Source organism: Bactrocera latifrons, unplaced genomic scaffold, assembly GCF_001853355.1.
Source record: "Bactrocera latifrons isolate USDA-ARS-PBARC rearing strain unplaced genomic scaffold, ASM185335v1 scaffold_766, whole genome shotgun sequence".
Classification (NCBI taxonomy): Eukaryota; Metazoa; Arthropoda; class Insecta; order Diptera; family Tephritidae; genus Bactrocera; species Bactrocera latifrons.
The window spans coordinates 69366-94245 of NW_017537452.1; the positions used below are offsets into that span (position 1 = coordinate 69366).

The 24880-nt window shown below is 39.4% G+C and overlaps 1 pseudogene; it reads left to right on the forward strand.

Moving 5' to 3' along the window:
• The first annotated feature begins 22167 nt into the window (after positions 1 to 22167).
• Positions 22168 to 22731, forward strand: LOC108976448 (annotated as a pseudogene).
• The last annotated feature ends 2149 nt before the right edge of the window (positions 22732 to 24880 follow it).

The window sequence follows — 24880 nt, forward strand, 5'->3', positions numbered from 1 at the left end:
CTACCACGACTTGAGTCCTACTACTTTCAAAATTAGTAGCCATGGTGCAAATGAATTTAAACATGACAAAATGCTAATTATATCTGTGGTCTGATTCCGAAATTGTAYTATTATGGTTGTAAACCATCACATTCATGGAAGACGTATATTTCTAATCGAGCGACCCATATACTCACCTAGTATGATCAGTAACTTGGCCACACATATGTAGCTAGTGCTGACAATCCTGCCGATCTATATGCAAGAGGGTGCAAGCCACTGCACCTTGCCACCACCACCGTTTGGTGGAATGGCCCCCGATACTTAATAGAATCGCCTGATTATTGGCCACAATCACCCATGTGCAAAATAATCGCCCCAGAAGGTCGGAAGCTTGTTTCCAAGAGCTTTTAGAGTTGTTGCTTACATGTTAGAATTTATAGAAGAACTCAAAAGCAAAGACAAAGGATCGCACTAATCGCATATAAGCAAGCATTCTACTTTAGCCGCGACATGTTACTACTATGAGAATCGAAGCCGATTGATGAAAAAAAAGCTTACTCGTAGTTCTGAAAACATTTTTGGACACGAAAGTTTTGCTTCGTGCCAATGGTCGGCATGCTAATTCACTCCTAACATACAACGAACGCCACCTTACAATAACTCCAGAAAGGTCACAATTTAACACATTATTCTTCAATTACATACATTAACATCCTAGCGCTACACGCCGAACATCGCCTCATGCAATATATAGTGCGCCCGGAGTATTATATCCCCGCCTTAAGCCACAAATCATAATAATTCGGGAGAGGTCAGCATTTGCCACATTATTCCTCAATTACATATATCCACATCTTAACGCTACACGCCGAACATTGCCTCATGCAAAATATGGTACGCCAGGAGTATTATATCCCCCGGCTTAAGCCACAAATAAAGAAGAGCATCTTCACGTGCAAGTCTTGCACTATGCACAAACAGAGGATGCGACCGCAGAGTATGGCAGCACTTCCACCTGAATGCTGCAATTTCGCTCTGCCTTTGACCACTTAGTTCTCAATTCACGGCCACTTACAGTACTTTCGCAAGAACCCTCAGATTTCAGAAGACTCCTGTACAAGCGCCTAAACAATGTCCTCATCCATGGTGATTGTCTACCCCTACCGAGTGGCGGCTCATGGAAAAGCTACATTATGACTCTGACAGTCACATTCGAGTAGTTGATCTTCGTACGCAAAACCAGACCGCTCGTGAAGCTGTGCTAATTACCAGTCACTGATGATCTGAAAACCGCAAACAACAAACCGATATTATCGCGGTATAATAAAATCATTAAATTTAACAAGAAAACGAGAAATTCCTACATAACAACCCTTCGAATCAACACACCATACAAAATAACTAAGAACATTAACAAAAAATGGTCGATCAATACGACGACACATTCATGCGCTTATAGTGGCACGATCACCATGTCTGTTTTTTTGATAGAGATTTATAATTAAAAATTTCTTTATACAGATTAACATGGATGCGTATCTACATCACTAACCGGTCGGGTGGCTATCACTGTGCCACGCACCGGTCCTTCAATAGCGCCCTGAAATGCAGTTGCAACAGCATCGGCCGCTACACCGGCAACCACGCCAGCAACCGTACTGGCAACAACGTCGGCACCTGTACCTGCCTAGGTACTTGCACCCGCACTTCGTGATGACACCTGACCATCAGCACTATTGTGACATATTTATGGGTATGCGACCCTTGCAACGGCAGCAAGTTGCCCATGCACATGCTTACGACTCCTCGTTGCGGCGTCGACAGCCTGGACCACCACGTCGATCCACGGGTCTGAGCAGCTGCAGTGCCTTCTAAGCTAAATAGTCGCCTAGGGGTGCCGGGATGGCTACATGAGCTTCTGACCGCTCTCCTAATATAACACATCTACACCATAAATCAGACATACCACCTCTTCATTCCACACTACACACATCATGTTCAACACATCAGCATCAAACACACACCATCAGCATATACACCATACCTTCCACATCACACACATGTGGACACCAAACACAATTAACAAAAGGGACTGAGGGACGGCGGCCAGTCCTCTTTTGCTCTCGATCCGTAGCATAGCCGTTTATACGTTCCATCAGCCAGCTTCATAGCCTAATCTTTTTCGCGATCCTTATTTTAATTTTGGTCATCAAATTCGTCATCACATCAATGGATGAGTGCCGYGGGTTTTATATAAAAGTTTACATGCTGATTCCCATAAACCGCCCATACTTATGGTTTGAGCAACAATTCAATCAGTACTAATCATCACATTATTATCATTTCGTTGACATCTCTACGTATTATCAGCCGATATATCAAATATGTATCGGCAATTTTTGATTGACAAACAAGAACAACGATATCAACTCATTTTGTGGAGAAACGAGCCTCATGACCCATTGCAGTTGTTTCAACTGAAAACTGGAACTTACGGTTTGGCTTCTGTTCCATTCCTAGCTATTCATAGTTTGTTTCATATTTCTGATGCCATTAAGCTGCCTTTTCTCTAGAACGTTTTTATATTGACGATTTTTAACTGGTGCAGAAAGAATTGAAAAGTAAACTCTGACGCATTAATTAAAACCACGAAAGAAAACATTACCAAAGCTTTAAGTACGTCATTGAAACCTTTAGCTGACACCTATTGTTATCGCTATGAATTACCAGATATGCAGTCGGTTACAAAGCGATCTGTTTTATCAATTATTTTCAAAATATTTGTCATCTTCGTTTATTGAGTCCAATGATTATACATGGCAAGATATTAATGCAAGAAATTTGGACCTATAAAAGCACAATCGCTTCCTCGTTTGGAGTTATGTCCAGCCATATGACTGAGTATAATTTGGGGAAATATTATGAATAAGATATTAAAATTTCGCACTAACATATCTTTTTGGACTGACTCAGAGATCGTGCTAAAGTAGCTGAACGTTCATGCGGCGACATTAAATTGCTTTGTTGCCAATGGAGTCTCGGAAATTTCAGAAGGCATTAGCTGAAACACGTACCAAGTACACAAAATCCTACACACATCGTTTCACGCGGCTGTAGAACTCASAATTTTGTAACTACAATATGGTTCTCTGGACCAGAGTTTCTAATGAAAAATTCATCAGAATAGTCTGCAAGCAAAAACATTAAAATCCAAGACTGGGAACGACGGAAGGGAATCAACCTCAAGTGTAGCAAAGGCAGCATCGAGGAAAATATCATCAATATCATCATCAACTGCTGTTCACAGTACCACCTATTACTTCGCATCGCTGCATATATCTTTCGTGTTTTCAACAAAGTCGCTGTTAACAATAAACTATCGACAACAATGATACTGATGATGAACGTAAGGGAGTGACAGTTTCAGTCCTCAGAGTCGGTGACCGTTTGTCAAAAGCACCAATTTCTTTTCACGCAAAATATCGATTTACATCTTCGTACATAGAATAACTTCATCGGAAGCATTTACATTATGACCCAAAGGTTTTAATAAATATATTGCTTGAGCGAGTCTGGGCCATAAATGCTCTGAAAATTGTAAGAAAAATTATTCGAAATCCTAAACCCAAATTAATGGATCAAATTATGTCGGATCTTTTAGACAATCGCTTGCAAATGCAAAGCCCATTTCTTCAATCAAGCAGCTTCTGCTGACATCACTAGTTATAGCACCAACATTGGTTTTGAGTTTTGCTTCATTCCGCCACGTGCTTCGCATTTTTGCTAGTTTATGGGCGGCGGTAATGAAATCAATGAAATTTATTTTGCTAAAAAACATGTCGAATGCACACTTGACATATGAAGAACTTCGGACCGTCATGGATGAAGTAAAAGCTATTTTAAACTCTCGTCCATTGACACCAAATGACCCCAATTATGGTGAAGGGCTAACTCCGGGTAATCTATTGGTCAGAACATCATTACTATAGATGTAATCATGCCATGAATATGAACACAATATCTTTGATAACACAGGGCAGCGGGTGACATATTTGAAGAACCGTTTTTGGGATATATGGTTACTCGACTATATTCTTAGCCTACAACAACGCTTCAAGTGATTGAAACCGGAAGCCAACATCGAAATTGGACAACTGGTTATAATTCAGGAATTGAACTTGCCCCACAACATTGGTCACTTGGTAGAATTGTCGACATCGTCCCTGGTTCAGACGGCAAACTGAGGGTTGTGGATAAAAACAGCAAAAGGGATTATAAGGAGACCAGTCCATAAAATTGCACCATTACCAATTTTGGATTGAAATGCAAGCATTTCAATGGGGGGCATGTTTGATCAGCATGGCCCTGTGCAAAATCGGATGACTGTGACCATGAATTAGGTTATTCACCTTTGTGAGAGTACCGCATATGCAAGTTCTCATAAGACTGTTTACCAATGTTACGGCAAAAGTTGCGCGTGGCCTCAATCAGCATTCTTACGCCGAGAAAATCAGGAAGTGAAACGAACCTGGAGATGGAAGATGATAAATCTGTCAGAACACATTTGGCAACGGTAATGCAGCATTTATGAAAACCTATTATTGTAAGTTGAGAAACTCATTTTTCATTATTGTGCGAGATGACACACTTAAGGAACATATTGGCATATATTGCTTTGCAACTTTAACCCCATACGGTCATTTCTAAGAATGGCAGGACTTCGCTAAAATTGCAAACGCTCTAACCAATATACAGTGTAATCCGGTTATAATGGACTCCACGGGACCATGTCAAATTGTCCATTATAACCGAGTGTCCATCTAATCAGAATATAAAGTTTTTAACTCAAAAAGTAAATCCAATGTGTTTTTTTAAYAAAGTTTATTAATAAAAAATACAATATTAAGAATATAATAAGTTTAATTAAGTCTTTTGAAAAAAGTCAGGGACTTTCTTTTGGGTGAATGCCTTATTGGCAAAATCTTTTTGTAGTTTGATTTCGAGTTTATTGAGCAAATTGATTGCATCTGAACTATTCTCTTTTTGTTGAAAATATAGCTTCAGTTTCCTAGAATAATTCATAGCGTCTTCTATTTTTATTATAGTTTCGGGCTGTGCTAAATTTTCATCATCGGATTCTTCTTCAAGCAGCTCATGCAGAAAGTCTTGAATGAAGTCATTGTCTGAGTGTTCTTCTGTGGCTATAATATTCTCGTCAATCCTTGAATATTCATCAAACTTGCTTAAAACCACTACGTTATTAATTTCGATAATTTTGCTAAAAGGTTCATCGTCCTCCGGGTCGAAATCTAATCCATCATGAATGTCTTTTACCAGACCAGCATGTCGAAAACAGTTTCTTAAGGTTTCCTTAGAGACACTTTCCCATGCAACACTTAACATATTGACAGCATCTAAAAGACTCACAGCTTTTGTCGGGTTCGCTTCTTCAGCAAGGTCCACAATTTTCATCAGAACGTGCTTTCTATAAGATTGTTTCAAGCTATTAATGACGCCTTGGTCCATAGTCTGAAGAGTCGATGTAGTATTAGGCGGAAGAAAATGTAGTTAAATGTTGTGAAGATGAACTTGAGGATGAGCAGGGCAATTATCTACTAATAGCAAAATTTTAGTATTGGCTTTTATAAGTTCATAATCCCATTTCTTTAAATAGTCAGTAAAGGTCTGAGAAGTCATCCAGGATTTGTTGTTAGCACAATAATCCACCGGCAACGTTTTAACGTTTTTAAAGCATTTGGGGTTGTTATATTTTCCTGAAAGCAGACATTGTTCAGAAACAGCGGATTGTATTAAATTGTATTTAAAACTTACCAATAACCAATCCCGTTTTGTCCACGTTAAAAATGTTGCCCGTGGAATAAATGTTACTTATTATAGGCCAGGTTTGTAATAGCCAGTCATTTGTAGCACTTTGGTCCACAGAAGCCGATTCACCACAAATTTTGCCGAAGCAAATGCTGTGCCTTATTTTTAAATCTGTCTAGCCATCCTGAACTGCATTTAAAATTATCACTGACCGCTTCTCCGAATTCATTGGCTTTCATCATTAGCATTGGACCACTTACTGGAAAATTATTGGGCCTTTTCTGCTGAAACCATTTAAACAGTAATTCATCAACTTGAGGATGTGTCGCAAATCTTATTTTTTTTTCTCTTGTCGTCGACTGTCCAATCATTTTTAATTTTTTCCCGATTAATCCATATGCTCGAAACAGTCTGTTTTTTAGGTTTTTGTTCAAGCAAATATCAGCTTGGGAAGTTCCTGATTCAATTTCGCATATTATTGTATATTTTTCATGCAATGTTTTGCGACATTTTTCTTAAAACTAGCAACTCTCAATGAAAAGCCAACGAACGTCACTTTCAGCCCACCGCAGAAGTGGTTTGCCTTCTTTGACTTAGAATCAGAGACTGATTGTGTCTCTTGATCGAATTCGGGGAAGTACAAAATTTKGCTTATTGCCAACTGATTGCCAACTTTGTTGTGAAATTTTATTTTGAAAGCTTCGGTTATAATGGACAAAATCCGATTTTATTGTCTATTATAACCGGAGCCCATTATAACCGAGTCTATTTTAACCGAGTTTCTTACATATGTTTGAACTGGGACTTGACAAATGGGTACATAATAACAGAGTTTCCATCTTAAGCGAGTCCATTATAAATGGATTACACTGTACTTAGAGGCGAATATGGTAAGGTGAATATGGAACGCGTTTAATAAACTAAAAAACATTTTTATGTCAGAAGACGTTATGCTGGCTTATCCAAACTTTAGAAAAGCGTTCGACCTGACCACCGATGCCTCTTCACACGCCCTTGGAGTGGTGCTTTCCCAGGAAGGAAGACCAATCACAATGATTTCGAAAACACTCGATAAAAAAGAAGAGCATTTTACCACTAATGATCGGCAGCTTCTAGCCATTGAGTGGGCCTTAAAAGCCTTACGGATTATTTATATAGTATCAAGGAATTAAACATTTACGCCGACCATCAACCTTTGCGGTGTCAGATCGCAACCCGAACCCAAAAAAAACTTCACTATAAGCCATGGAATGATAATCTGGTAGCAGATGCTCTATCACGCCAATTTATAAATTATTTAGATCCTAAACCCGAGTCAAATGCCGCCACTATTCACAGTGAGCAATAGGGTAGGTCGATTCCGGATTTCTAATAGTGCGGAAAAGTTGCCTTAGTACTTCCAAATTCCAATGCAACTTTTTGTTTTCAGATCGGATTGCATCTTCAACCCCAACTCTGGCCTTGAAATTTCGGAAATTCGCCTAAGATCGTGAAATTGTCTACCTAGCGCCTGAAATACGCATCTCATGGCAAAATGTATAAAACATAAATGAACTTGCTACCGAAATGGTATATGTGATCATGGCCGTAGGACGGACCGTTCACGAGATACGAGCGAAAATGCGGCGCGCCACAGCGTATTTATTCCCTAATAACCACATTCCCAAACACCAAATTCCACACAAAGAAATTTGTTACAGAAATTTTTGACCCTAACGAACAAATGGAAATAATCAAATAAATTATTTTAAAGTAACGACTGATGATTGAATATTTATGACATTTATCAAATCAAACATTTAAATATTGAGCGGGTTTATAAAAATAAAATATTGTTATTATATATATTTTATGATTATATTTCGGTGTTTTTGAAGATTTCGATGAAAAAACACCTAACCTTATTTTTCCGTCTGAGTGGCATTTTTCTGAAGAAATTCATAACGCAAAAAATTGCATCCGGGAGCCGTTCCGGGCATTAATTTAATTATTGAGCCAATATTTAAAGCCCACAATTCTTTTTTTGAAAATATAATAAAAATGGGCATAGATATTTTGTTCTCCAAATCGAAGGTTCAAATGCAAACGGTGCATCGAGGCGGCTGCATTCGCTTTTATAAAGGGAAGACCGCGATATAATTTTAGAGCCTCTGCCACTTTTTAAGGAGGAACTATTGAAGAAAAGTGATAAAGCGGCGCAAAAAGGTAAGGGTCTGACAGCAGAGACAGATAGAAAAAAATAGCGGGAAGAGAATATGACTTGAAAAGTAAAACTGGTTGAAAGAGAACAGGATATAAACTCCTCAGGCTCAGTTGGTCCAAATGACAACTGAATTTGAAAGGGAAATGGGTACGGAAATGTCAAGAATTAGTTCATTTAGGGAAAAGTCAGATCCTCTTGAGATAGTTTGTAGCAAAGTTCCTCCTCAGTTACGTGCTTGCCATGGTAATCGCAAAAATCACGGTTGGCGATATGATAGTTTTTTTTACATCTTAGCTTTTAATATGGAGTCGAAAAATAAAGTTGATTTTAAAAATATACGTGACCATTGGTCAGATATGGTCCATTTTTATAAACATGATTCTAAGTCGAGTTATCGGTGTGCGCATACATTAACCGATGGTAATATTTACCCCAATACTTTCCAAAAAATTAAGGTTACATTCGCGTCTCAAGTGTTGAGTAATGCGGTCGCTTCAGCTCGTAAGCCTTAAGTTCAAACAGTATAAGCTTTATTAATACAGCGGATTTCCTTTCTTTTTTAAATAAATTATTCGATGTTTAATAGCCATTGAGGCCATTGCACACACTAAAAAGGTGTTTATAGGTTGTTAGATCCATTATTTTAGAAAGTAATTTAGAAGTTAACTTTTTAATAGAAAATTCCTTCAATTATTTTTGCGGCTAGCTATCTTTATTTAAAAATTTTAAAAATGCACACATGCCTTTCGCCATTATCTTACTTAAGAGATTAAATTAGTTTAGATGAATTCATCTTTATACATCAAACCAGATTGATAAATGCAGCTTAGTGAAGCCGCATGAAGAAACGCGACGTTTTGCATACCTCAAAGGTGAGGTGGAAAATGCGAATTGGGCGTTTTATTTAAAATATCTAAAAACTATTTTTTTTTCTGATCTGGTTACAGTGGAAAAACTCATAAAAAAGGTTAATTTTGAGGCGCTTTCACTGGCTCAATGCTGGCTGGCTTTACTTGCTTTCGTTGACTAAGTTATTCGAGATGTTACAAGCAAGGTGATCACCGGAAATTCCATCAAAACTACATATGTGTTCATACCAAATGAACACATTCCTGTATTGTCCTCCTAACTCGTCTAAATACGAATTAGAGGACAATGCAAAAAACACCCAACAGCGCCAACATAACAGCGAAGTACCCAACAAACAGAAAGACACAATAARAAACGAATCATCACAGCGGACGGACATATAGGCGCCAAAACAACAGCAGCAGTATCAGCAGCAACAACATCAGTAGGAGCATCAGCATATCAACGCGGGAAAAGTTAACCCCATCAGGTTTTATCTAAATTTTATAATTATATTTATAACTAACCCTTAAGCCGTATTATTGTTAAACCCATACACATATATACACTCATATTATATATTACCCATCCCCAAATATATATGTACATATATCTGAATTGTTATCCAAAACCTAATAATTTTTATTTTATTTGGCACACCGGCAAACACACGTCGATCACCCCGACATTTTGTTCYTTCGCGCCGATTTATCTTGACGACGTGAGTCCAATTTTCGGTTACAACCTTTTCTGCGATTGTGGCAATTCGGTGAGATTCAAAAGTTGTCCATGTGCATGGGGGTTTGCTAAGCCATGAAAGAACAATTGTGGAATCCGTGCAAAGGTGAGTACGGTATTGGGTTATACTTAGTTGGGGTGGGGTCGCATCCACCAGATTCGCCAGAAGAACAGCTCCGCAAAGTTGTAGTCTTGGTAACGATATAGATTTTATTGGGGCCACACGAGTCTTAGATACCAAAAGGGTTGTCCAGCTATTTGTGTTTATAGAAACACTGATGTATAGGGCTGCTGCATAAGCTTTTTCAGACGCGCCAGAGAATCCATGAAAATGGATGATCGCCGATGTCGAAAAGTGGGTCCATCGAGGAATTTCAATGAGATTTAAGGAATCGTAGTCCTTTATGAATATTTTCCATCGATGGAGCGTTAAGGGTTTTAGACATTCATCCCAATCGGATTTATCAAGCCATATCTGTTGCATTATTAGTTTTGCTGTGACTACAAAGGGGCTGAGCCAACCAGCTGGGTCGAACAATTTTGCTATAATCGGTAATACTGCTCTTTTAGTATACGACGTTTTATCCTGAATAGGGTTGAGGAGAAAAAAACGCAAATTTTTTTTGCATTCCATCTGATTCCTAGTGTTTTTGTGTTATTGGATTCTGGTAAACTGAGAAAGTTGGTACCCAATAGGTGTTCTTTTGGGATTCTAGATAAAACGTTTGGGTCATTTGAGGTCCATTTGGGTAGAGCGAATCCTGCGGACTTCAAAGATGAAGTGAGTTCATCTCGTGCGATTATCGCTTTTGGTACGTTATCTGCTCCTGTAAGTACATCATCAATATATATTCCGTTTCGAAGTATCTCTGCTGCTAGTGGGTGGGTTCCTTGTACATCATCCGCTAATTTGAGGAGGGCATGAATAGCTAAATATGGAGCACTGTTAATACCTGTTACGTTTGGTCTTTAATTCAAAATCTTCTGTAGGGTCGTTAGGGCATTTCCTAAATAAGATTCTTTGAAACGGAGTGTGTTTGCTTTTAACGAGTATTTGGCGATACATTTTTTTAATATCTGTGTTGAATACAGTTCGAAACATTCGCCATTTTACTACTAGGATTACGAGGTCTGCTTGTAGAATGGGTCCAGTATGTAGTACATCATTGAGGCTGTTCCTGTTCGAGGTGGGGCATGATGCATTGAATACCAATCTGAGTTGAGTCGTTATGCGATCCGGTTTGACGACTGCGTGATGTGGCAGATAATACGTTTTCGTATTATCCGCAGGGTCGTATTCTATTTTGGTCATATGACCGAGTTCCAAATACTCGTTGATGGCCTYGTCGTATTCCGCTTTTATTTCGGGTTTTCTCGACAATGAGTTTTCATTTCTAAGGAATTGAGCTAGAGCTATGTGTCTTGAGTTACCCAATTCTATGTTTTCTGGGGTTTTAAAGGATAATGTTACCACATAGCGCCCATTTGAGTTTCTGTGGGTTGTATTGTTATAAATTTGCTCACAAACTATATCTGAAATTGAGGGTAGAGGCTTTCTTGGAACCTCTTCAACTTACCAAAATTTTTTTGGTGTGGGTCCGGATAGAATCCAACCGAATTCCGTTTCTTGGGCTAGAAGGGTCCCTAGTACATTTCCTCGTACACCATTGATAATTATTTGTGGGTACAGGTCACTTCCAATCAATATGTCGACTGGTCTGGGTTTATAAAAGTGAGGGTCAGCTAAACTAAAAACGAAATCTGTATTAGTAATGATCGTACTAAGTGAGTGAGTGGGTAWATTATCGGTTAAAGTTTTTAAGATAAATACGTGTGTTGTTATCTCAAACTCCTTTCTTGTCGGGGAGCGAAGGCTGAGTTCACAAATTTTGGTGGCTGTTGCCGAAACGGTGTTGTTCAATCCAGTCACTTGTGCATTTTTCCTGAACGTGGGTATGTCCAATTTTCTCTGGAATTTTTCTGAAATAAAAGTGGCTTCTGACCCGGAGTCGACTAGTGCGCGAGCTGTGTATATTTGCCCTTTGTAAAAAACTTGGACTACAGCAGTACCTAACAAAATCTGCTTCCCACTGAAGTTTTGTGGGTCTAGGGTTTTATTTTTGTGGACTATAAGAGGGTTGTGTAGGCTGCGGATTTATATTGGTATTAAGGGTTTGGGAGGTACTACTGGTGTTTGGGTCAAGAGGCGGGTTTAAGGCTCTTGATCCTTGCGTGGGGGATTGGGAACGGGTTGGTGTATCGCTATGCAGAAGTGTGTTATGGTTCTTTCTGCATATTCTACAAGARTATTTGCTCTTGCAATCTCTGAAACTGTGAGATAATGCAAGACAACTGAAGCAATAACCATTATTTTTTATTGTGGTTATTCGGGCCTCAACTGGAAATGGAACTAATGGAATGTTGTGTTCTGCAAAGCTTACAACTTTCAATGTCTTGATGTTTTTTTGAGAAGTTGTTGCCTCTAACTGGGTGTTCACTAGCGTGTGAAAAATTCAGAGTAGAAGTTCCGGAAACATTAGCGTGAAATGTGAATTTCCGGTCTTTTTCTTTTCTATAGGATCCACTGTCGGATTGGGTCACTGGAACGGGGTCAGTTAAATTTCCTATTGCTTCCAAAGATTTATATCGATGAGTGAGAAACGCGTCAAAAGTTTTCCAGGATGGTATTTCCGAGTTATCTTCTAGGGTGTCCTCGAATTGATGTCGAATAAATTTTGAATTGAGCGTTGACCTGAACTCCTTTGTTCTCGTATTGGGATACCAGGTCCCTCCAAGCCATCAGGAAACCATAATTTGTTAGGGGTGCATTTTTAACAATTGTTCCTGCTTCTCCTTGGGTTTTTTGAATCAAAGAGTCTTTCCGCGTTGCTGATTTTAGGATTGTTTACGTATATAGCCGTAAACATGTCTCTGAATGAAGGTTGCGAAATATCCATAAAATATGTCCGTATCATAAAGGGGTATGTGAATTGGGGGTCCTATGTCCTGCGATGTATATTCCTCTGAAACTCGTTCCTTTATTATTGGCGTTGGGGTCTTGAGATCATAAATAGCTTGGTTAATGGATCCTAAACATTTCAAATATAATTGATGACCTTTCTTAAATTTTTCTTTGATTTTTGCAAAATCAATAATTTCACCGCGTTTTTGTGGGGCTCAACGAAAGTCATCGTACGACTTGTTTGCCTTGTCGTATATCGCGCTGAGTTCCCTTTTTATTTCCAGGGTATAAATTGACTCATCTTCGGGTTGGGTGTCGTAATGTTCCTCAATGTATTCGAATAAATCGGAAATACAAAATTTAAACTCTCCGATTATTATTAAAAATCCACGTAACCGGGTCGTAACAATTAACTAAATTGAAATGAAACAAATAATAAATTTGAAAAAATATTCCTTAAATTTAAGTTTGGATTTGAATACGTGAATAAGCAACGAATTTATTTTTTTGTTTTATGWGTATATTTTGTGCCGCAAAACATAATGAGTGAAATTCCGACGAACGAAAAATTTCCTAATGGGTCTTTTGAAATTTTTCGTATCGGGTCTGTTTTTTGCTTGCTCATACTGCACTAGCAGTCAACGTTGGTTTGTTGTTAGTGGAGCGTGTAATGCAATAAAACACACATATATACATACGTGTGGGTATAAGTGGGTGCCAAAGCAGCGCTGCTTGGCTCTTGAAAATTATGTGCGTATGTATGTAAGTGAACGGGTAAAGTGCAAAGCGGAATATGGCAATAACAAATTTTGCAAATACTTTGCGCTTAATACCGGTTAAGCAAAAGATTTACTTTTAATATAATATTAATTTTGTTTTTGTTTCACTATGCCGTTTTATTTCGATTTGCACTTAATTGATATTTTAAATAAATTTGGGTTTGAGTACTTACAATTTTTTCCACGTACTTGTTTGCTGATAAAGTGGTTGATTGGGTGGGTTAATATGCTACTCCCGAAGATCCAAAAGGTGTTTGTTGGGTGGGTGAATATATGTAGATATATTTGATGATCCGATGTGTGGCGGATTGGGTTGTTGAATTTGTATAAATCCTGATGATCCAAACGATGATTAATTGGGTGGGTTTATTTTAATAGGAAGACAATCCGGCAGATCTAGCTACTCGCGGAAGCACACCTCTGGAAATGGTTAACAATGACCTCTGGTAGCACGGACCCCAATGGCTAACACTCGACCCGAAACACTGGCCAGTTACCAAAAAATCATGATACTACACTGGAACTCCGACCAATCAAGACCTTCGTGAGCACAACTCAAGGGGATATGCTGGACAGATTTTCATCCTTACCCAAAGCCATTCGAGTTGTAGCATATTTGTTCAGATTCTGTTCGAATGCGTCATCTAATAAATCACAACAGTGATACACCACGTTGGAAATAACTGCAGAAGAGTTCAACACTACCCGCACGAAGCTAATTATTTTATCCCAGAAGTATTTCCCGGAAGAGTATGAAGCCTTAACCCAAAAAACCAGCCTACCCAAAAAAAGTACAATTTTGACCCTAAACCCTTTAATCGATTCCAAAGGAATAATTCGAGTCAATATTCGGTTGAGCAATAACGAGCGTTATCCGATTATACTACCTTATAGCAGTCGATTAGCCAAACTACTCACCCAATTTACCCATCTAATAACCCTTCATGGCGGCAACCGAAGCTGAAAACCCTCATCAAGTCTACCATCAATGCAAAACTTGCGTTTTGCACAAAAAGCGCAACACTACTCAGCTTATGGCAGCATTACCCGCAGAACGTACCACCTTAACTCGTCCATTCGCAGCAACAGGAGTCGATTTCGCCGGTCCCTACAACATAAAAAATTACACCGGCAGATCATGTCTGATCACAAAAGGTTATGTATGTGTATTTGTTTGTTTTGCAACCAAAGCAATACATCTAGAGCCMGTAAGTGATCTCACCACCAACGCATTCATGGCCRCATTCGCACGTTTCTTTTCCAGGCGCGGATGTCCCGCCGATCTCTATTCGGACAATGGTACTAATTTCGTTGAAGCATCTGAACTCTTAATTAAAGATCGGGGAGAATTCATGAAGTCATTGAAAACTCAATTAACAACTAGTGAAGCACACCAAAACATAAACTGGCACTTTAATCCTCCAGGAGCTCGACACATAGGTGGACTCTGGGAAGCAGGAGTGAAAAGTTTAAATAGCTACTTGAAAAAGGTGTCTCAGAACCAGAAATTCACTTTCGAAGAACTAGCTACCCTTTTAACCCGAATCGAAAGTTACTTGAATTCTCGCCCTTGAAGCCTATTAAGGGAAGACCCAACAAATTTAGAACCCTTAACTCCAGGTCATTTCTTTATAGGTACCCCTTTAATAATCTCAGCAAAACCCAAGATAGAAGATGCACATCTAAGCATCTAACAACTCCACAAAAGATACAAGCGGAAATACCCTCAAATATAGACGTCAACAATATGGTAGTTGTACGTCAAGAAACACTACCCCCAAATGACTGGAGACTTGGTCGCATCGAAAAAACGTATCTCGGTGCAGACAATAATGCAAGAGTAGTTGACATACGTGCCTCTCAGGGAAGAATAACCCGCCCAATAACCAAAGTAGTCACTTTACCAAATAATTAATGTTATTTTCTTATAGTGACATGGCCCCTCAAAGCAGAACAAACCCATTTTGCAGTCGCCAAAGCAGCCCCACATTCACTGTGCGTTCACTCAGCGTTACCCGTAGCATCAGCCCACTCTCGGACGAAGGAACCCTGGCAAGACGCCTTCATCGCTTTAAAGTGACCCTGTCCCCCATTCGAGAGGAGCGAGGAAGTATCCATCGCACGGCCCGGCATACTATCAGCCGTTCATCAAAACAAACACACAAACACGTCGCCTGTGGATTGTGTAAAAAAGATTATAGACTGGTAACATATTCAAAATTCACTCAAATGAACATCAGCGAAAAGTTTGACGCAGTCATTAAGTATAAGTATTGCGTCAATYGCTTGGCCAGAACGCATTCCACCCGAAAGTGCACAAGTAAAAAACGATGTTCCATGTGTATGGGGAACACCGTTCAACCCTACATGGGCACCCCACGTTGTTCTGCAAAGAGCCAAAGAAAACATCAAGAAGCGAAGCAGAATTACATAGACAAAAAGATCTACCCACGTTAATGGTTTAGACATTGAGGCTACCAAAAACGTACCTCGACTCGCATCGTATATGCAAAATCGTCATAGGATCATTAACTGATTCCGACYGGCATGTCGAAGTTAACTGCCTTTTGACGCATGATTTTTCGACCCGACCCTATTATCGTGACTTAAGTGGCGAAATTACTAAGAAGTTCGACCACTTAGTCCTAGCCTACCCTACATCTTGGAAGAATGACAAAATCATGTTGGAACTGGGAGCCGACGTCTACCCAAGATTAATGAAACCCGGATACAGTACCGTGATCGCACAAAACACCGCACTCGGTTGGACTTTGACCGGTGCTTGTGCGATTTAAACAAGGGTTGGAGGTATACACCCGTTTATGATAATACTCATCAACCCAACCAAATCAACCAAAAATTTATAATTATATTTATAACTAACCCTTAAGCCGTATTATTGTATAAACCCATACAAAAATATACAATTGTACATATTAACCTACTCATATTATATATTACCCACCCTCAAATATATTCATATATCTGAATTGTTATCCAAAACCCAATAATTTTTATTTTAATTGGCACACCCGCAAACACAGGCGAATTCAACGAAAATCTGCCGAAATTATCATTGAAATTCACAGAAATGAAAGTGAACATCTCCAAAACATCATTTTATCGCATTTTGACCGAACATTTAGGTTTACGAAATGTGTGTGAACGGTTTGTTGTTTGATTCACCACTCCCCGTCTTCACCTGATATGGCACCGTGCGACATCTTCATTTTCGGGAAAATGCATTTACCCATAAAAAGAAAGCGTTATGCAGACATAGAGACCATTCAAAAGGCTTGCACCGGCATACTGGCGGCCACACCAGCCAACAAGCTAAAACACTTGTTCGGTATGATTTTGGACCGTGCAAAATTGTAGTAAGTCAGGAGACTATTTTGAATAAATTAAATTGATTTTGGGGAAAACCATTTGTTCTGTTTTTTTTTTAAATCTTGTTTATTTCAGAAAGCACGTTGTATATCTTATATGTAACAATTAGTTGTTGTTTTGTCTGTCCGCTGTAGCTGACTAAACCGTTGCATGGAATGAAAAATTACCTCAACTACTTTAAAGGGAATCCAGTGAACATCATTTGTAAAAAAAAAGTTAGAAAATGTTAATTTTTAGATATTTCTGCTATGGAGAAACGGTATCAAGGCAAGTGGAGTGCCAGTTACTGCTGGACATTGTCAAGGGATACTCCAAAAAGAAAACATCGCCGCAAAACATAGACAATAAGATTTTAAAGGACTCTTTGTGTAAAATTTGCAAATAATTTTGAGTGTCGATGAATGAAATAAGCACTAAAACTATTTATTTATTTAAAAAATGTTCAGAAATATTGTACATTATAGGTTATCCATACAGCTATGTTTTGCAATCTTTATACCGCGAGTATTTTGAGAAATGTGTTGTTATAAAAGTAATTATGGATATTGATGCTAAATTCAACTCCTAGAGATGAGATATCAATAAACGAAAAGATGTTAATACGATCGTGTCTGGTGATATGATTGCGTTTGCTGCTGATGATGGCGGTTCGTCGACTGGTAAAAATGATGTTTTGACTCTATCTATGCTTACCCGATCTTTGACGAGAATTTCAAATGTCTTGTCGTTTCGGCTCAACACTTCCTATGGACCGTCGTATGGTGTTTTCAGAGGTCGTCAAAGCTATCGTGGTCGGTGTTTTCGAAGAAATCGAATGACAATTTGAGTGTGCTTGCCTTGGTCTGTAGTGATTTTAGCTAGCACATCGTTGATTAAGTCTTAGATGGCCAACGAGTGTATCTATCGATGCAAGTGAGATAAAACGATAACCATTTGAAACTGGCAATGGTCCGACTAAATCGATGTGAATCCTTTCGAAACGTTTACGTGGTGTAGAAAAACTTTGAAGCTCTCTTATTTTGCGCAACTTTGTAGTTTTGTGTCAAACTAAGCGAGCGCGCTGATCATTTGTTGACTTTTTACTGGGATGAGCCACATTGTGAATAGAGTTGAATATTTGTTGAAAAAAATCCTTAGTGATGAATGGTCGTACGTGCTTCGTAGAAACGTCACAAACAATCGCTTTGGATGCGTTCGGGATATTAACTAATTTTTGTTGTAAACTTGATGTGTTGCTTTTCAAAAAATCATTCAATTCTTGGTCGATTTTTATACTCTCAGCAAAATCTTCAAAATTGATTGCTTCGCAGGTGTATAAACTCTCGATGCGTGTGAAAAAATCGGCTACGATATTGTATTTCCCGGGAATGTATTATAACATATATCAGTGGTGAACTGACCGATGAAATCCAAATGATTTAATTGTCGTGGCGATGCCTTTTCGGGATTTTGTAAAAATGCGAATGTTATTGGCTTACGAGCGGTCATAAATGTGCAGCGCCTACCTTCAATCATGTGTTTAAAATGTTTGATTGATTGGTAAATGGCTAATAACTTGCGATCATATGTGCTGTAGCGCTTCTGGCGGTTGAATAAAATCCGAGTGGCTCAAATTCATCTTCGGTGACTTGATGAAGAGCTGCTCTGACCGAAAAATTACTAGTGTCGACGTGAAGTGCCAGCTTAGCGTTTGGCAATGGATGTTTAAATGTAACCGCGTCGATTAATCCTTGCTAACATTCTTCGAAAGCCAAATAACTGGCGTTTTGTAATTTTTCTTGTTGCTTTTGATTAGAACGCATAGTCGATCTTGAGTTTGAGCCGCATTAGGAATAAAATCGCGATAAAAGTTAAGCATTCCACCACAAACCGTTGTTTAGGCGTTTCCCCTCTCGTACAGTTAAGGCGCACGTGGGCGACTCGATTAGTACTCAATGTACAAACGCAGCCCCTGCCAACGTTGGATGCCCTCAGTGCTCAGGTAATCATCGTCTAACAAAGTGTCTTCAGTTTCGAAACATGCCAGTCCCTGAACGTTGGGAACGTGTAAGGCGCTTTGCAGTATGTTTAAATTGTCTACGATCAGAACATAACGTCCGCCAGTGTACTTCTGGTGCATGTTCGYTTTGCCAACAAGGGCATAACACGCTACTCTACCGACGTATAGGTACAAGACCTGTGGAAAATATAGCGGATACGAGTGTATCACCATCTGCAGCTTCGGTAACAACGTCTAGCTCTATATCATCATCACACTTCTACTGGACCGCAAGTGTATTCCCGCCAGCAAAAACAATTAAATTAGTTGTGCAAGATGACCGGGCAATTTTACTTGCGACGGCTAAAGTGCTCCTTTCCGATTGCTATGGGAGGCCTTATGAATGCCGTGCATTATGCGAAGAAGGTATAGGCGCCAATGCAGCTACCTACACAAAGGGTTCCACAACTGTGCGATTGAAGTCCCTCATTAATGAGACTTTCTATACAATTTGAAGTCTACATCCTATCAACGATTACGACTATGACACGAATATGCAAGGTCGACTCCTCAGCCAGGGATCACCTTTCTGGACTCCAGTTTGCCGATCCAACATTTGGTACTCCTGCCAAAATTGATATACTTATTGGCGCAGATATTTGGCCCGCTTTAATTGCCGATGGGATTGCTGCGGGACCCCATGACGAATCGTGCGCGCTTTGTACCCGCCTCGGTTGGGTTGTATTTGGCCCTGCGATGGTCAACACTCCAAATCATTTGACGCATACTCTATCTGTCAGTAAATGCATAGGTGATTAGCAACTGGATAAACTACTGCAGAGGTTCTGGCAGGGTGAGGACAATGGTCCTGTCGACGAACTCTCGGTAGACTCTTGTGAACGGATTTTCATTGACACTGTACGTCGCGCAGTCAGGGGACGCTTTAGTGTACAAATCCCGTTTCTTTCCAATGCTCCAGTATAAGGAGGTTCACATCAAATAGCGCGGCGTCAGTTTTTTCATACTGAGCAAAAATTATCTGGCGACCCTGAGCTTCGCAACAAATACATCACGTTTATGCAACATGAATCCCGTGAAGGACGATTGCGTCGACCCGACGCAATGCTATTACATACCCCATCATGCGGTAACAGATAAATTTCGTGTGGTATAAATCTCGTTCTGCAAAACCACAAGAGGAATGTCATTGAACAACACTAAATTTTCGGGACCACAGCTCCAAGACAAATTGATTTCGTTGTTATCAAATAGCTATAACAGCCGATGTCAAGAAGATGTTTCGACAGGTTGAGCAATCCCTTGCATCGTAAATGGCAACGCATCTTGTGGCGGGAATCTCCAGTCGAACCACTACGTAGCTTCGAGTTGGCTTTAGTAACGTATGGAATGACAAGTAGTCCATACATGGCGATTGGCTTCTTACGCAAATGTGCTGTAGATAACTACAACATTGTGGAGGACGAAAACCGGGCTTCTACGGRCAAGGAACAGTATCCTTGACTGATTTTACGTTGACTAATATTTGAAAAGTTTTGACTCTCCGTTGGAAGCTGTTAGTTGTGCTCATGACGTCAGTGCGACCCTTCGTCAAGTTCACTTCATTCTTTTCAAATGGAATTCGATCTGCGCCAAAGCACTTCATGCTATCACCGATCCAGAGAAATCTGAAGCAGAAATTGAATTATGCGATAAGGTGAGAATTGAAGGCTCACATACACTACCAACAAAGCGTAGTATTTTAAGTGACGTTACAAGGCTGTATGACCCGATTGGTATACTAGCGCCAACTGTAATTCTGGCCAAAATGTTCATTCAAACCCTRTGGAGGAAGTATCTTAACTGGGACACTCCATTACCTGTAGAATTACAAGACCAGACTCTCGAATTTTGAACTAGCGCAAGTCCGTGTACCGCGTTGGTTAGGCATGTCACCTCATGCATTTTCTACACTTCATGGCTTCTGTGACGTTAGATCGAAGGCGTATACTGCGGTTAGCTACGTGAATAGTGGCGCTAGAAGATTATTCTAATATGGCAATTGTTACTGCACCGGTGGCACCGGTGAAAGAGATTACTACACCACGCTTGGAACTTTGTGCTGCCCACCTGCTGTTAGTGACTCTACGTCATGTGCAACAGGCGCTCCGTTTAGACAACGTCCGTTACACACTCTGGAGTGATTCAACTACCATTTTACATTGGATTCATAAACAACCTTCAATTTTGAAACAGTTCGTTGGTAATCGAGTTGCATACATCCAGGCCCACACCAAGGTAGAATGTTGGCGACATATTCGCTCCGAGTACAATCCGGCCGATTGTGCAAGTCGATGAATTACGCCTGAGGACCTTCTGCATCATCCGCTATGGTGGACAGGACCTTCTCGTTATATATGCATCGAAAACGATCCAGTTGTGCCAGAACTAACGCAGGAGCAACACCAGGCACAGCCTCTCGAATGTCAACCTTTTAAAACTCTTATAACCACTCGCCAGGATCATCACCAATGTCTTATGACTTTTGCCGATGGTCACCGAATACCTCTCGTTGAGAAATTTAGCATACTTAGTCGTGTCCTCAATACAACAGCATGATTAAGACGTTTTCTGCCACGTTACAAAGGTCAGAGGTCGAATATTGTGACAGCAGAAGAATACAAATGGGCTCTGCGTCTAACTGTTAAATAAGCTCAAGGCAAGGCATATAGACGAGAAATTAATGCTCTGAAATCAAATTCCGGGTTAGACAGTCGAAGTCACCTGTAAGCCGACGGGCGTCTCCGAAATGCAGAAATATCTAACGAACAACGACATCTACTGATTATTCCCAAAAGATCATTTGCTAACTTATTAATTGCGGACGATGTCTTCATGGCGGCATCCAGCAAATGTTACAGTACACATATTCTAAACATGCAGTAATTATATACTAGCCTAATAATATCGTAATAACATATAGGTTCCAAATTCAGCTAAGTTGAGTTGAGAGTGAGCGTATTGCTGTTATGTGAACGTCAACTCAACTATAAACATACATACAAAGAATGTCTACACAGCTAATCTTAATATTAGAAYTAAGCGCTCTAACAAATAAAGCCCTATGCTTAGGAGTAAGACACCTAACAAGGAATGTCAATTAGGCTAGTCTTAAGATTCAGTTTAATAATTGCGGTTGTGGAAAAAAGGCAGAGGCTCTTTTGTTATTCCAAAACCATCACTCGCGCGCTCGGAAGTGAAGGCATACATATGGAAATGTACCGTGTGTCGGAGACATGAATGAAATCTCCAGAATCAACAAATGGCTTCTTTATCCCGTGAACGGGTACTCTCGGCTCCAGTTTTTTCAAACAGCAGCCTAGATTATTGTGGTCCGTTTCATGTCCGCATTGGGAGTAGTAGGTCATGCCCAACTACAACTACAACATCTAAGACATTGCTCATGTTGGTACTCAATGGAAGTTCATTACCGCCGCTGCGCCACATCATGGTGGTATCTGCGAAACAGCAGTCCGCTCAGCCAAGAAGCCTTTACTTTGCATCATGGCCCAATAGTCATATCATGAGTTTTTAACGCTATTGACAAGGATTGAAGCTTGTCTAAATTAACGACCAATTGTAGCCTTACATGATGGCCCCGAAGGTGGACTAGCCTTAACGCCAGGTGATTTCACCACGGCCGACCAATCAATTGCTGTCCTGAGCCACCACTACCAGATATACCGCACAACCGCCTCCATTATTAACAGCCCTTGCAAGTAATGTCGAACAATTTTGGAAACGCTGGCAAAATGAGTATCTGAATTAGCTTCAGGCCCGTAGCAAGTCGATGAGGCCTGAACCAAATCTTAAAATAGGAGATGTCGTACTTATTCGAAAAGAGAATTTGCCACCCGCCTGTTGGCGCATGGGTCGTATCACGGACACCTATCCTGGCAGCGATGATCTTGTCCGGGTCATTACGATAGAATACAATGGAGATCGGTAGACGGATGAAGGCATATAAGTCATACTGTACATATGCACACCGCTAGCATATGCTCTATTCCTGGAATCCTAATTAGTTTACATACATATTAAGTATAAGCGCATCTATTCGTTGTACATGAGCCTACTGTATAGCATATAATTGCCGCTCCTTGCGGATTTGAGTTAGTGCTAAAAATAAAGTCGTGACGATAGGTCATATCAACTGCAGTTCCTCGTGTTTAATAAATATAATATAATGCTAAACAATAACAATGTAAATGTATGTGCTCTACTCTGCTCCGAGTTTTGCGAGGTAAAAAATTATAGCTGTAGCGAGAGCAAAACAAGAAACTCTGCGCTATACTCTGGCGTAGCGGTAGCAGAGCGGAGCTAACAAAAATTTTCGTGTGCTACAGATCCCGTATGTGTTTGTTGTTTTTTTCTACCATCTACTAGTATGTACTTATATAGTATATAAAAGAAAGTCGTATTAGTTACGCCATTTATAATTCAAGAAAGCTTAACCGATTTGGCTTAAAATTGGTGGGGAGGTAGCTTAGAAGCAGGGGAATACAATACTTTTTATCTCTTTATGTTAAAACTCCATATTATACAACTCAGAAATTCGAAAATTATATTTCAAATCAAAATTGATGTAAGCATCATTTCAAAAGGGAAAGTACATGTAGTTAAAATTAATCTCGAAAATTCATAGGAATTGAGTATTGTAATACATTTCTAATAGATGATGTTTTCGGTAATATAAAAATGGCAAATATTTTATATCATATAAAAACATTTTATAATTTATTCCATTATTATCTAAATCATTTTTTTAATAAATTTCTTAAAATATTTGATTTTAGATTTATAAATGATGTAACAAGTGCCAAAATGATTTCCATAACATTTTTTTGTTTTGAATTATTCAATTAATGCAAATATTATGACAGAAAATAACAAAGAAGAAAAAACAACAAACACATGCGAGAGCTGTAGCACATGAAAAGTTTCATTAGCTCCGCTCTGCTGCCGCTCCCAATTTTTTGCTACCGCTACGCTAGAGCATAGCGCAGCATTTCAAGCTGCAGAGTAGAGCACATACTTTTACATTGTTATGCTAAGGCTATGCTGTGGCTCCCGACCAAGTGAGAGCGCTATCAAGAACTAAATGAAGTGCTACGAGCGTAGCGTAGTTCTTCAAACGCTGCCAATAAGCACACCAAATTTCTCCAATGTCGGCACGAGAATTTTATGAGATATTATATATATGTAGAGCATAAGTTTTGTTATTCTTACATTTCTTAGTTTATCATTAAGATATTTCCCGCAATTTTAAATAGTTTGTGAAACTGTGGTAATAATCTGATATACCACATTGTACTCCTTCGCAATCGAAAGAAAGTAGCCAATTGTCGCTGCAGCATCAAGGTTAGCTAAAGAATTAACTAAAAGTAATAGATTCACACAGTAAATGTGTTGATACAATCGCGTCTTGAAGTAGCCAGGGCGCGAATGAACAATATATTTAACATGTAATCCATGGCAGAAACGAACTGTTTGCAGATTATTAGAAATATAACTTTATACGGTCATTTATTCGCATCGAAGCAAAATATTTTTCGTGTCCAACCAAGTTTCGAAAAGAATTGACATTAGAAGTTGGTCGTATGCATAAAGATATTGGAAAATATTACGGGAGGAGTAAAGCAAAAACAAGGTAATACAATTTTTCAAAAAGAGAGAGCGCCTTTAGCTTTAAAAGCTGTGGAAGATTTGTGAAGATTAAAATTGAGTTTAGGGTCCATAGTTACTCAAAGATCAACAAAACTGCATACTTGCTCCAACCTAAAGTTTTGTATTGCGTATGACGCAGGGTCTACAGCTATACTTGAAGAGCACATCGTTTTGCATTTTTAAGGGTTAACGCCATGTCATTTCTATCACACCCAGAGACTAGGTTTCAAATGAAATTTTTCGCGACAGAAGAGAGACTATCGCTCAGTTTTGCATCAAAATGTCATCAAAAAGGTCACACAAAACGTTAACTCTTGCGGAAAAAGAACATATTTTATTGCAGCTGAGCAATGGTGTAAGTGSAAAACTGCTAGCTGAAAAGTATGGTGTCAGGACATCCACAATTTCGGACATAAAAAAAAATAAAGAAAAACTAAAGAAGTAAGTTC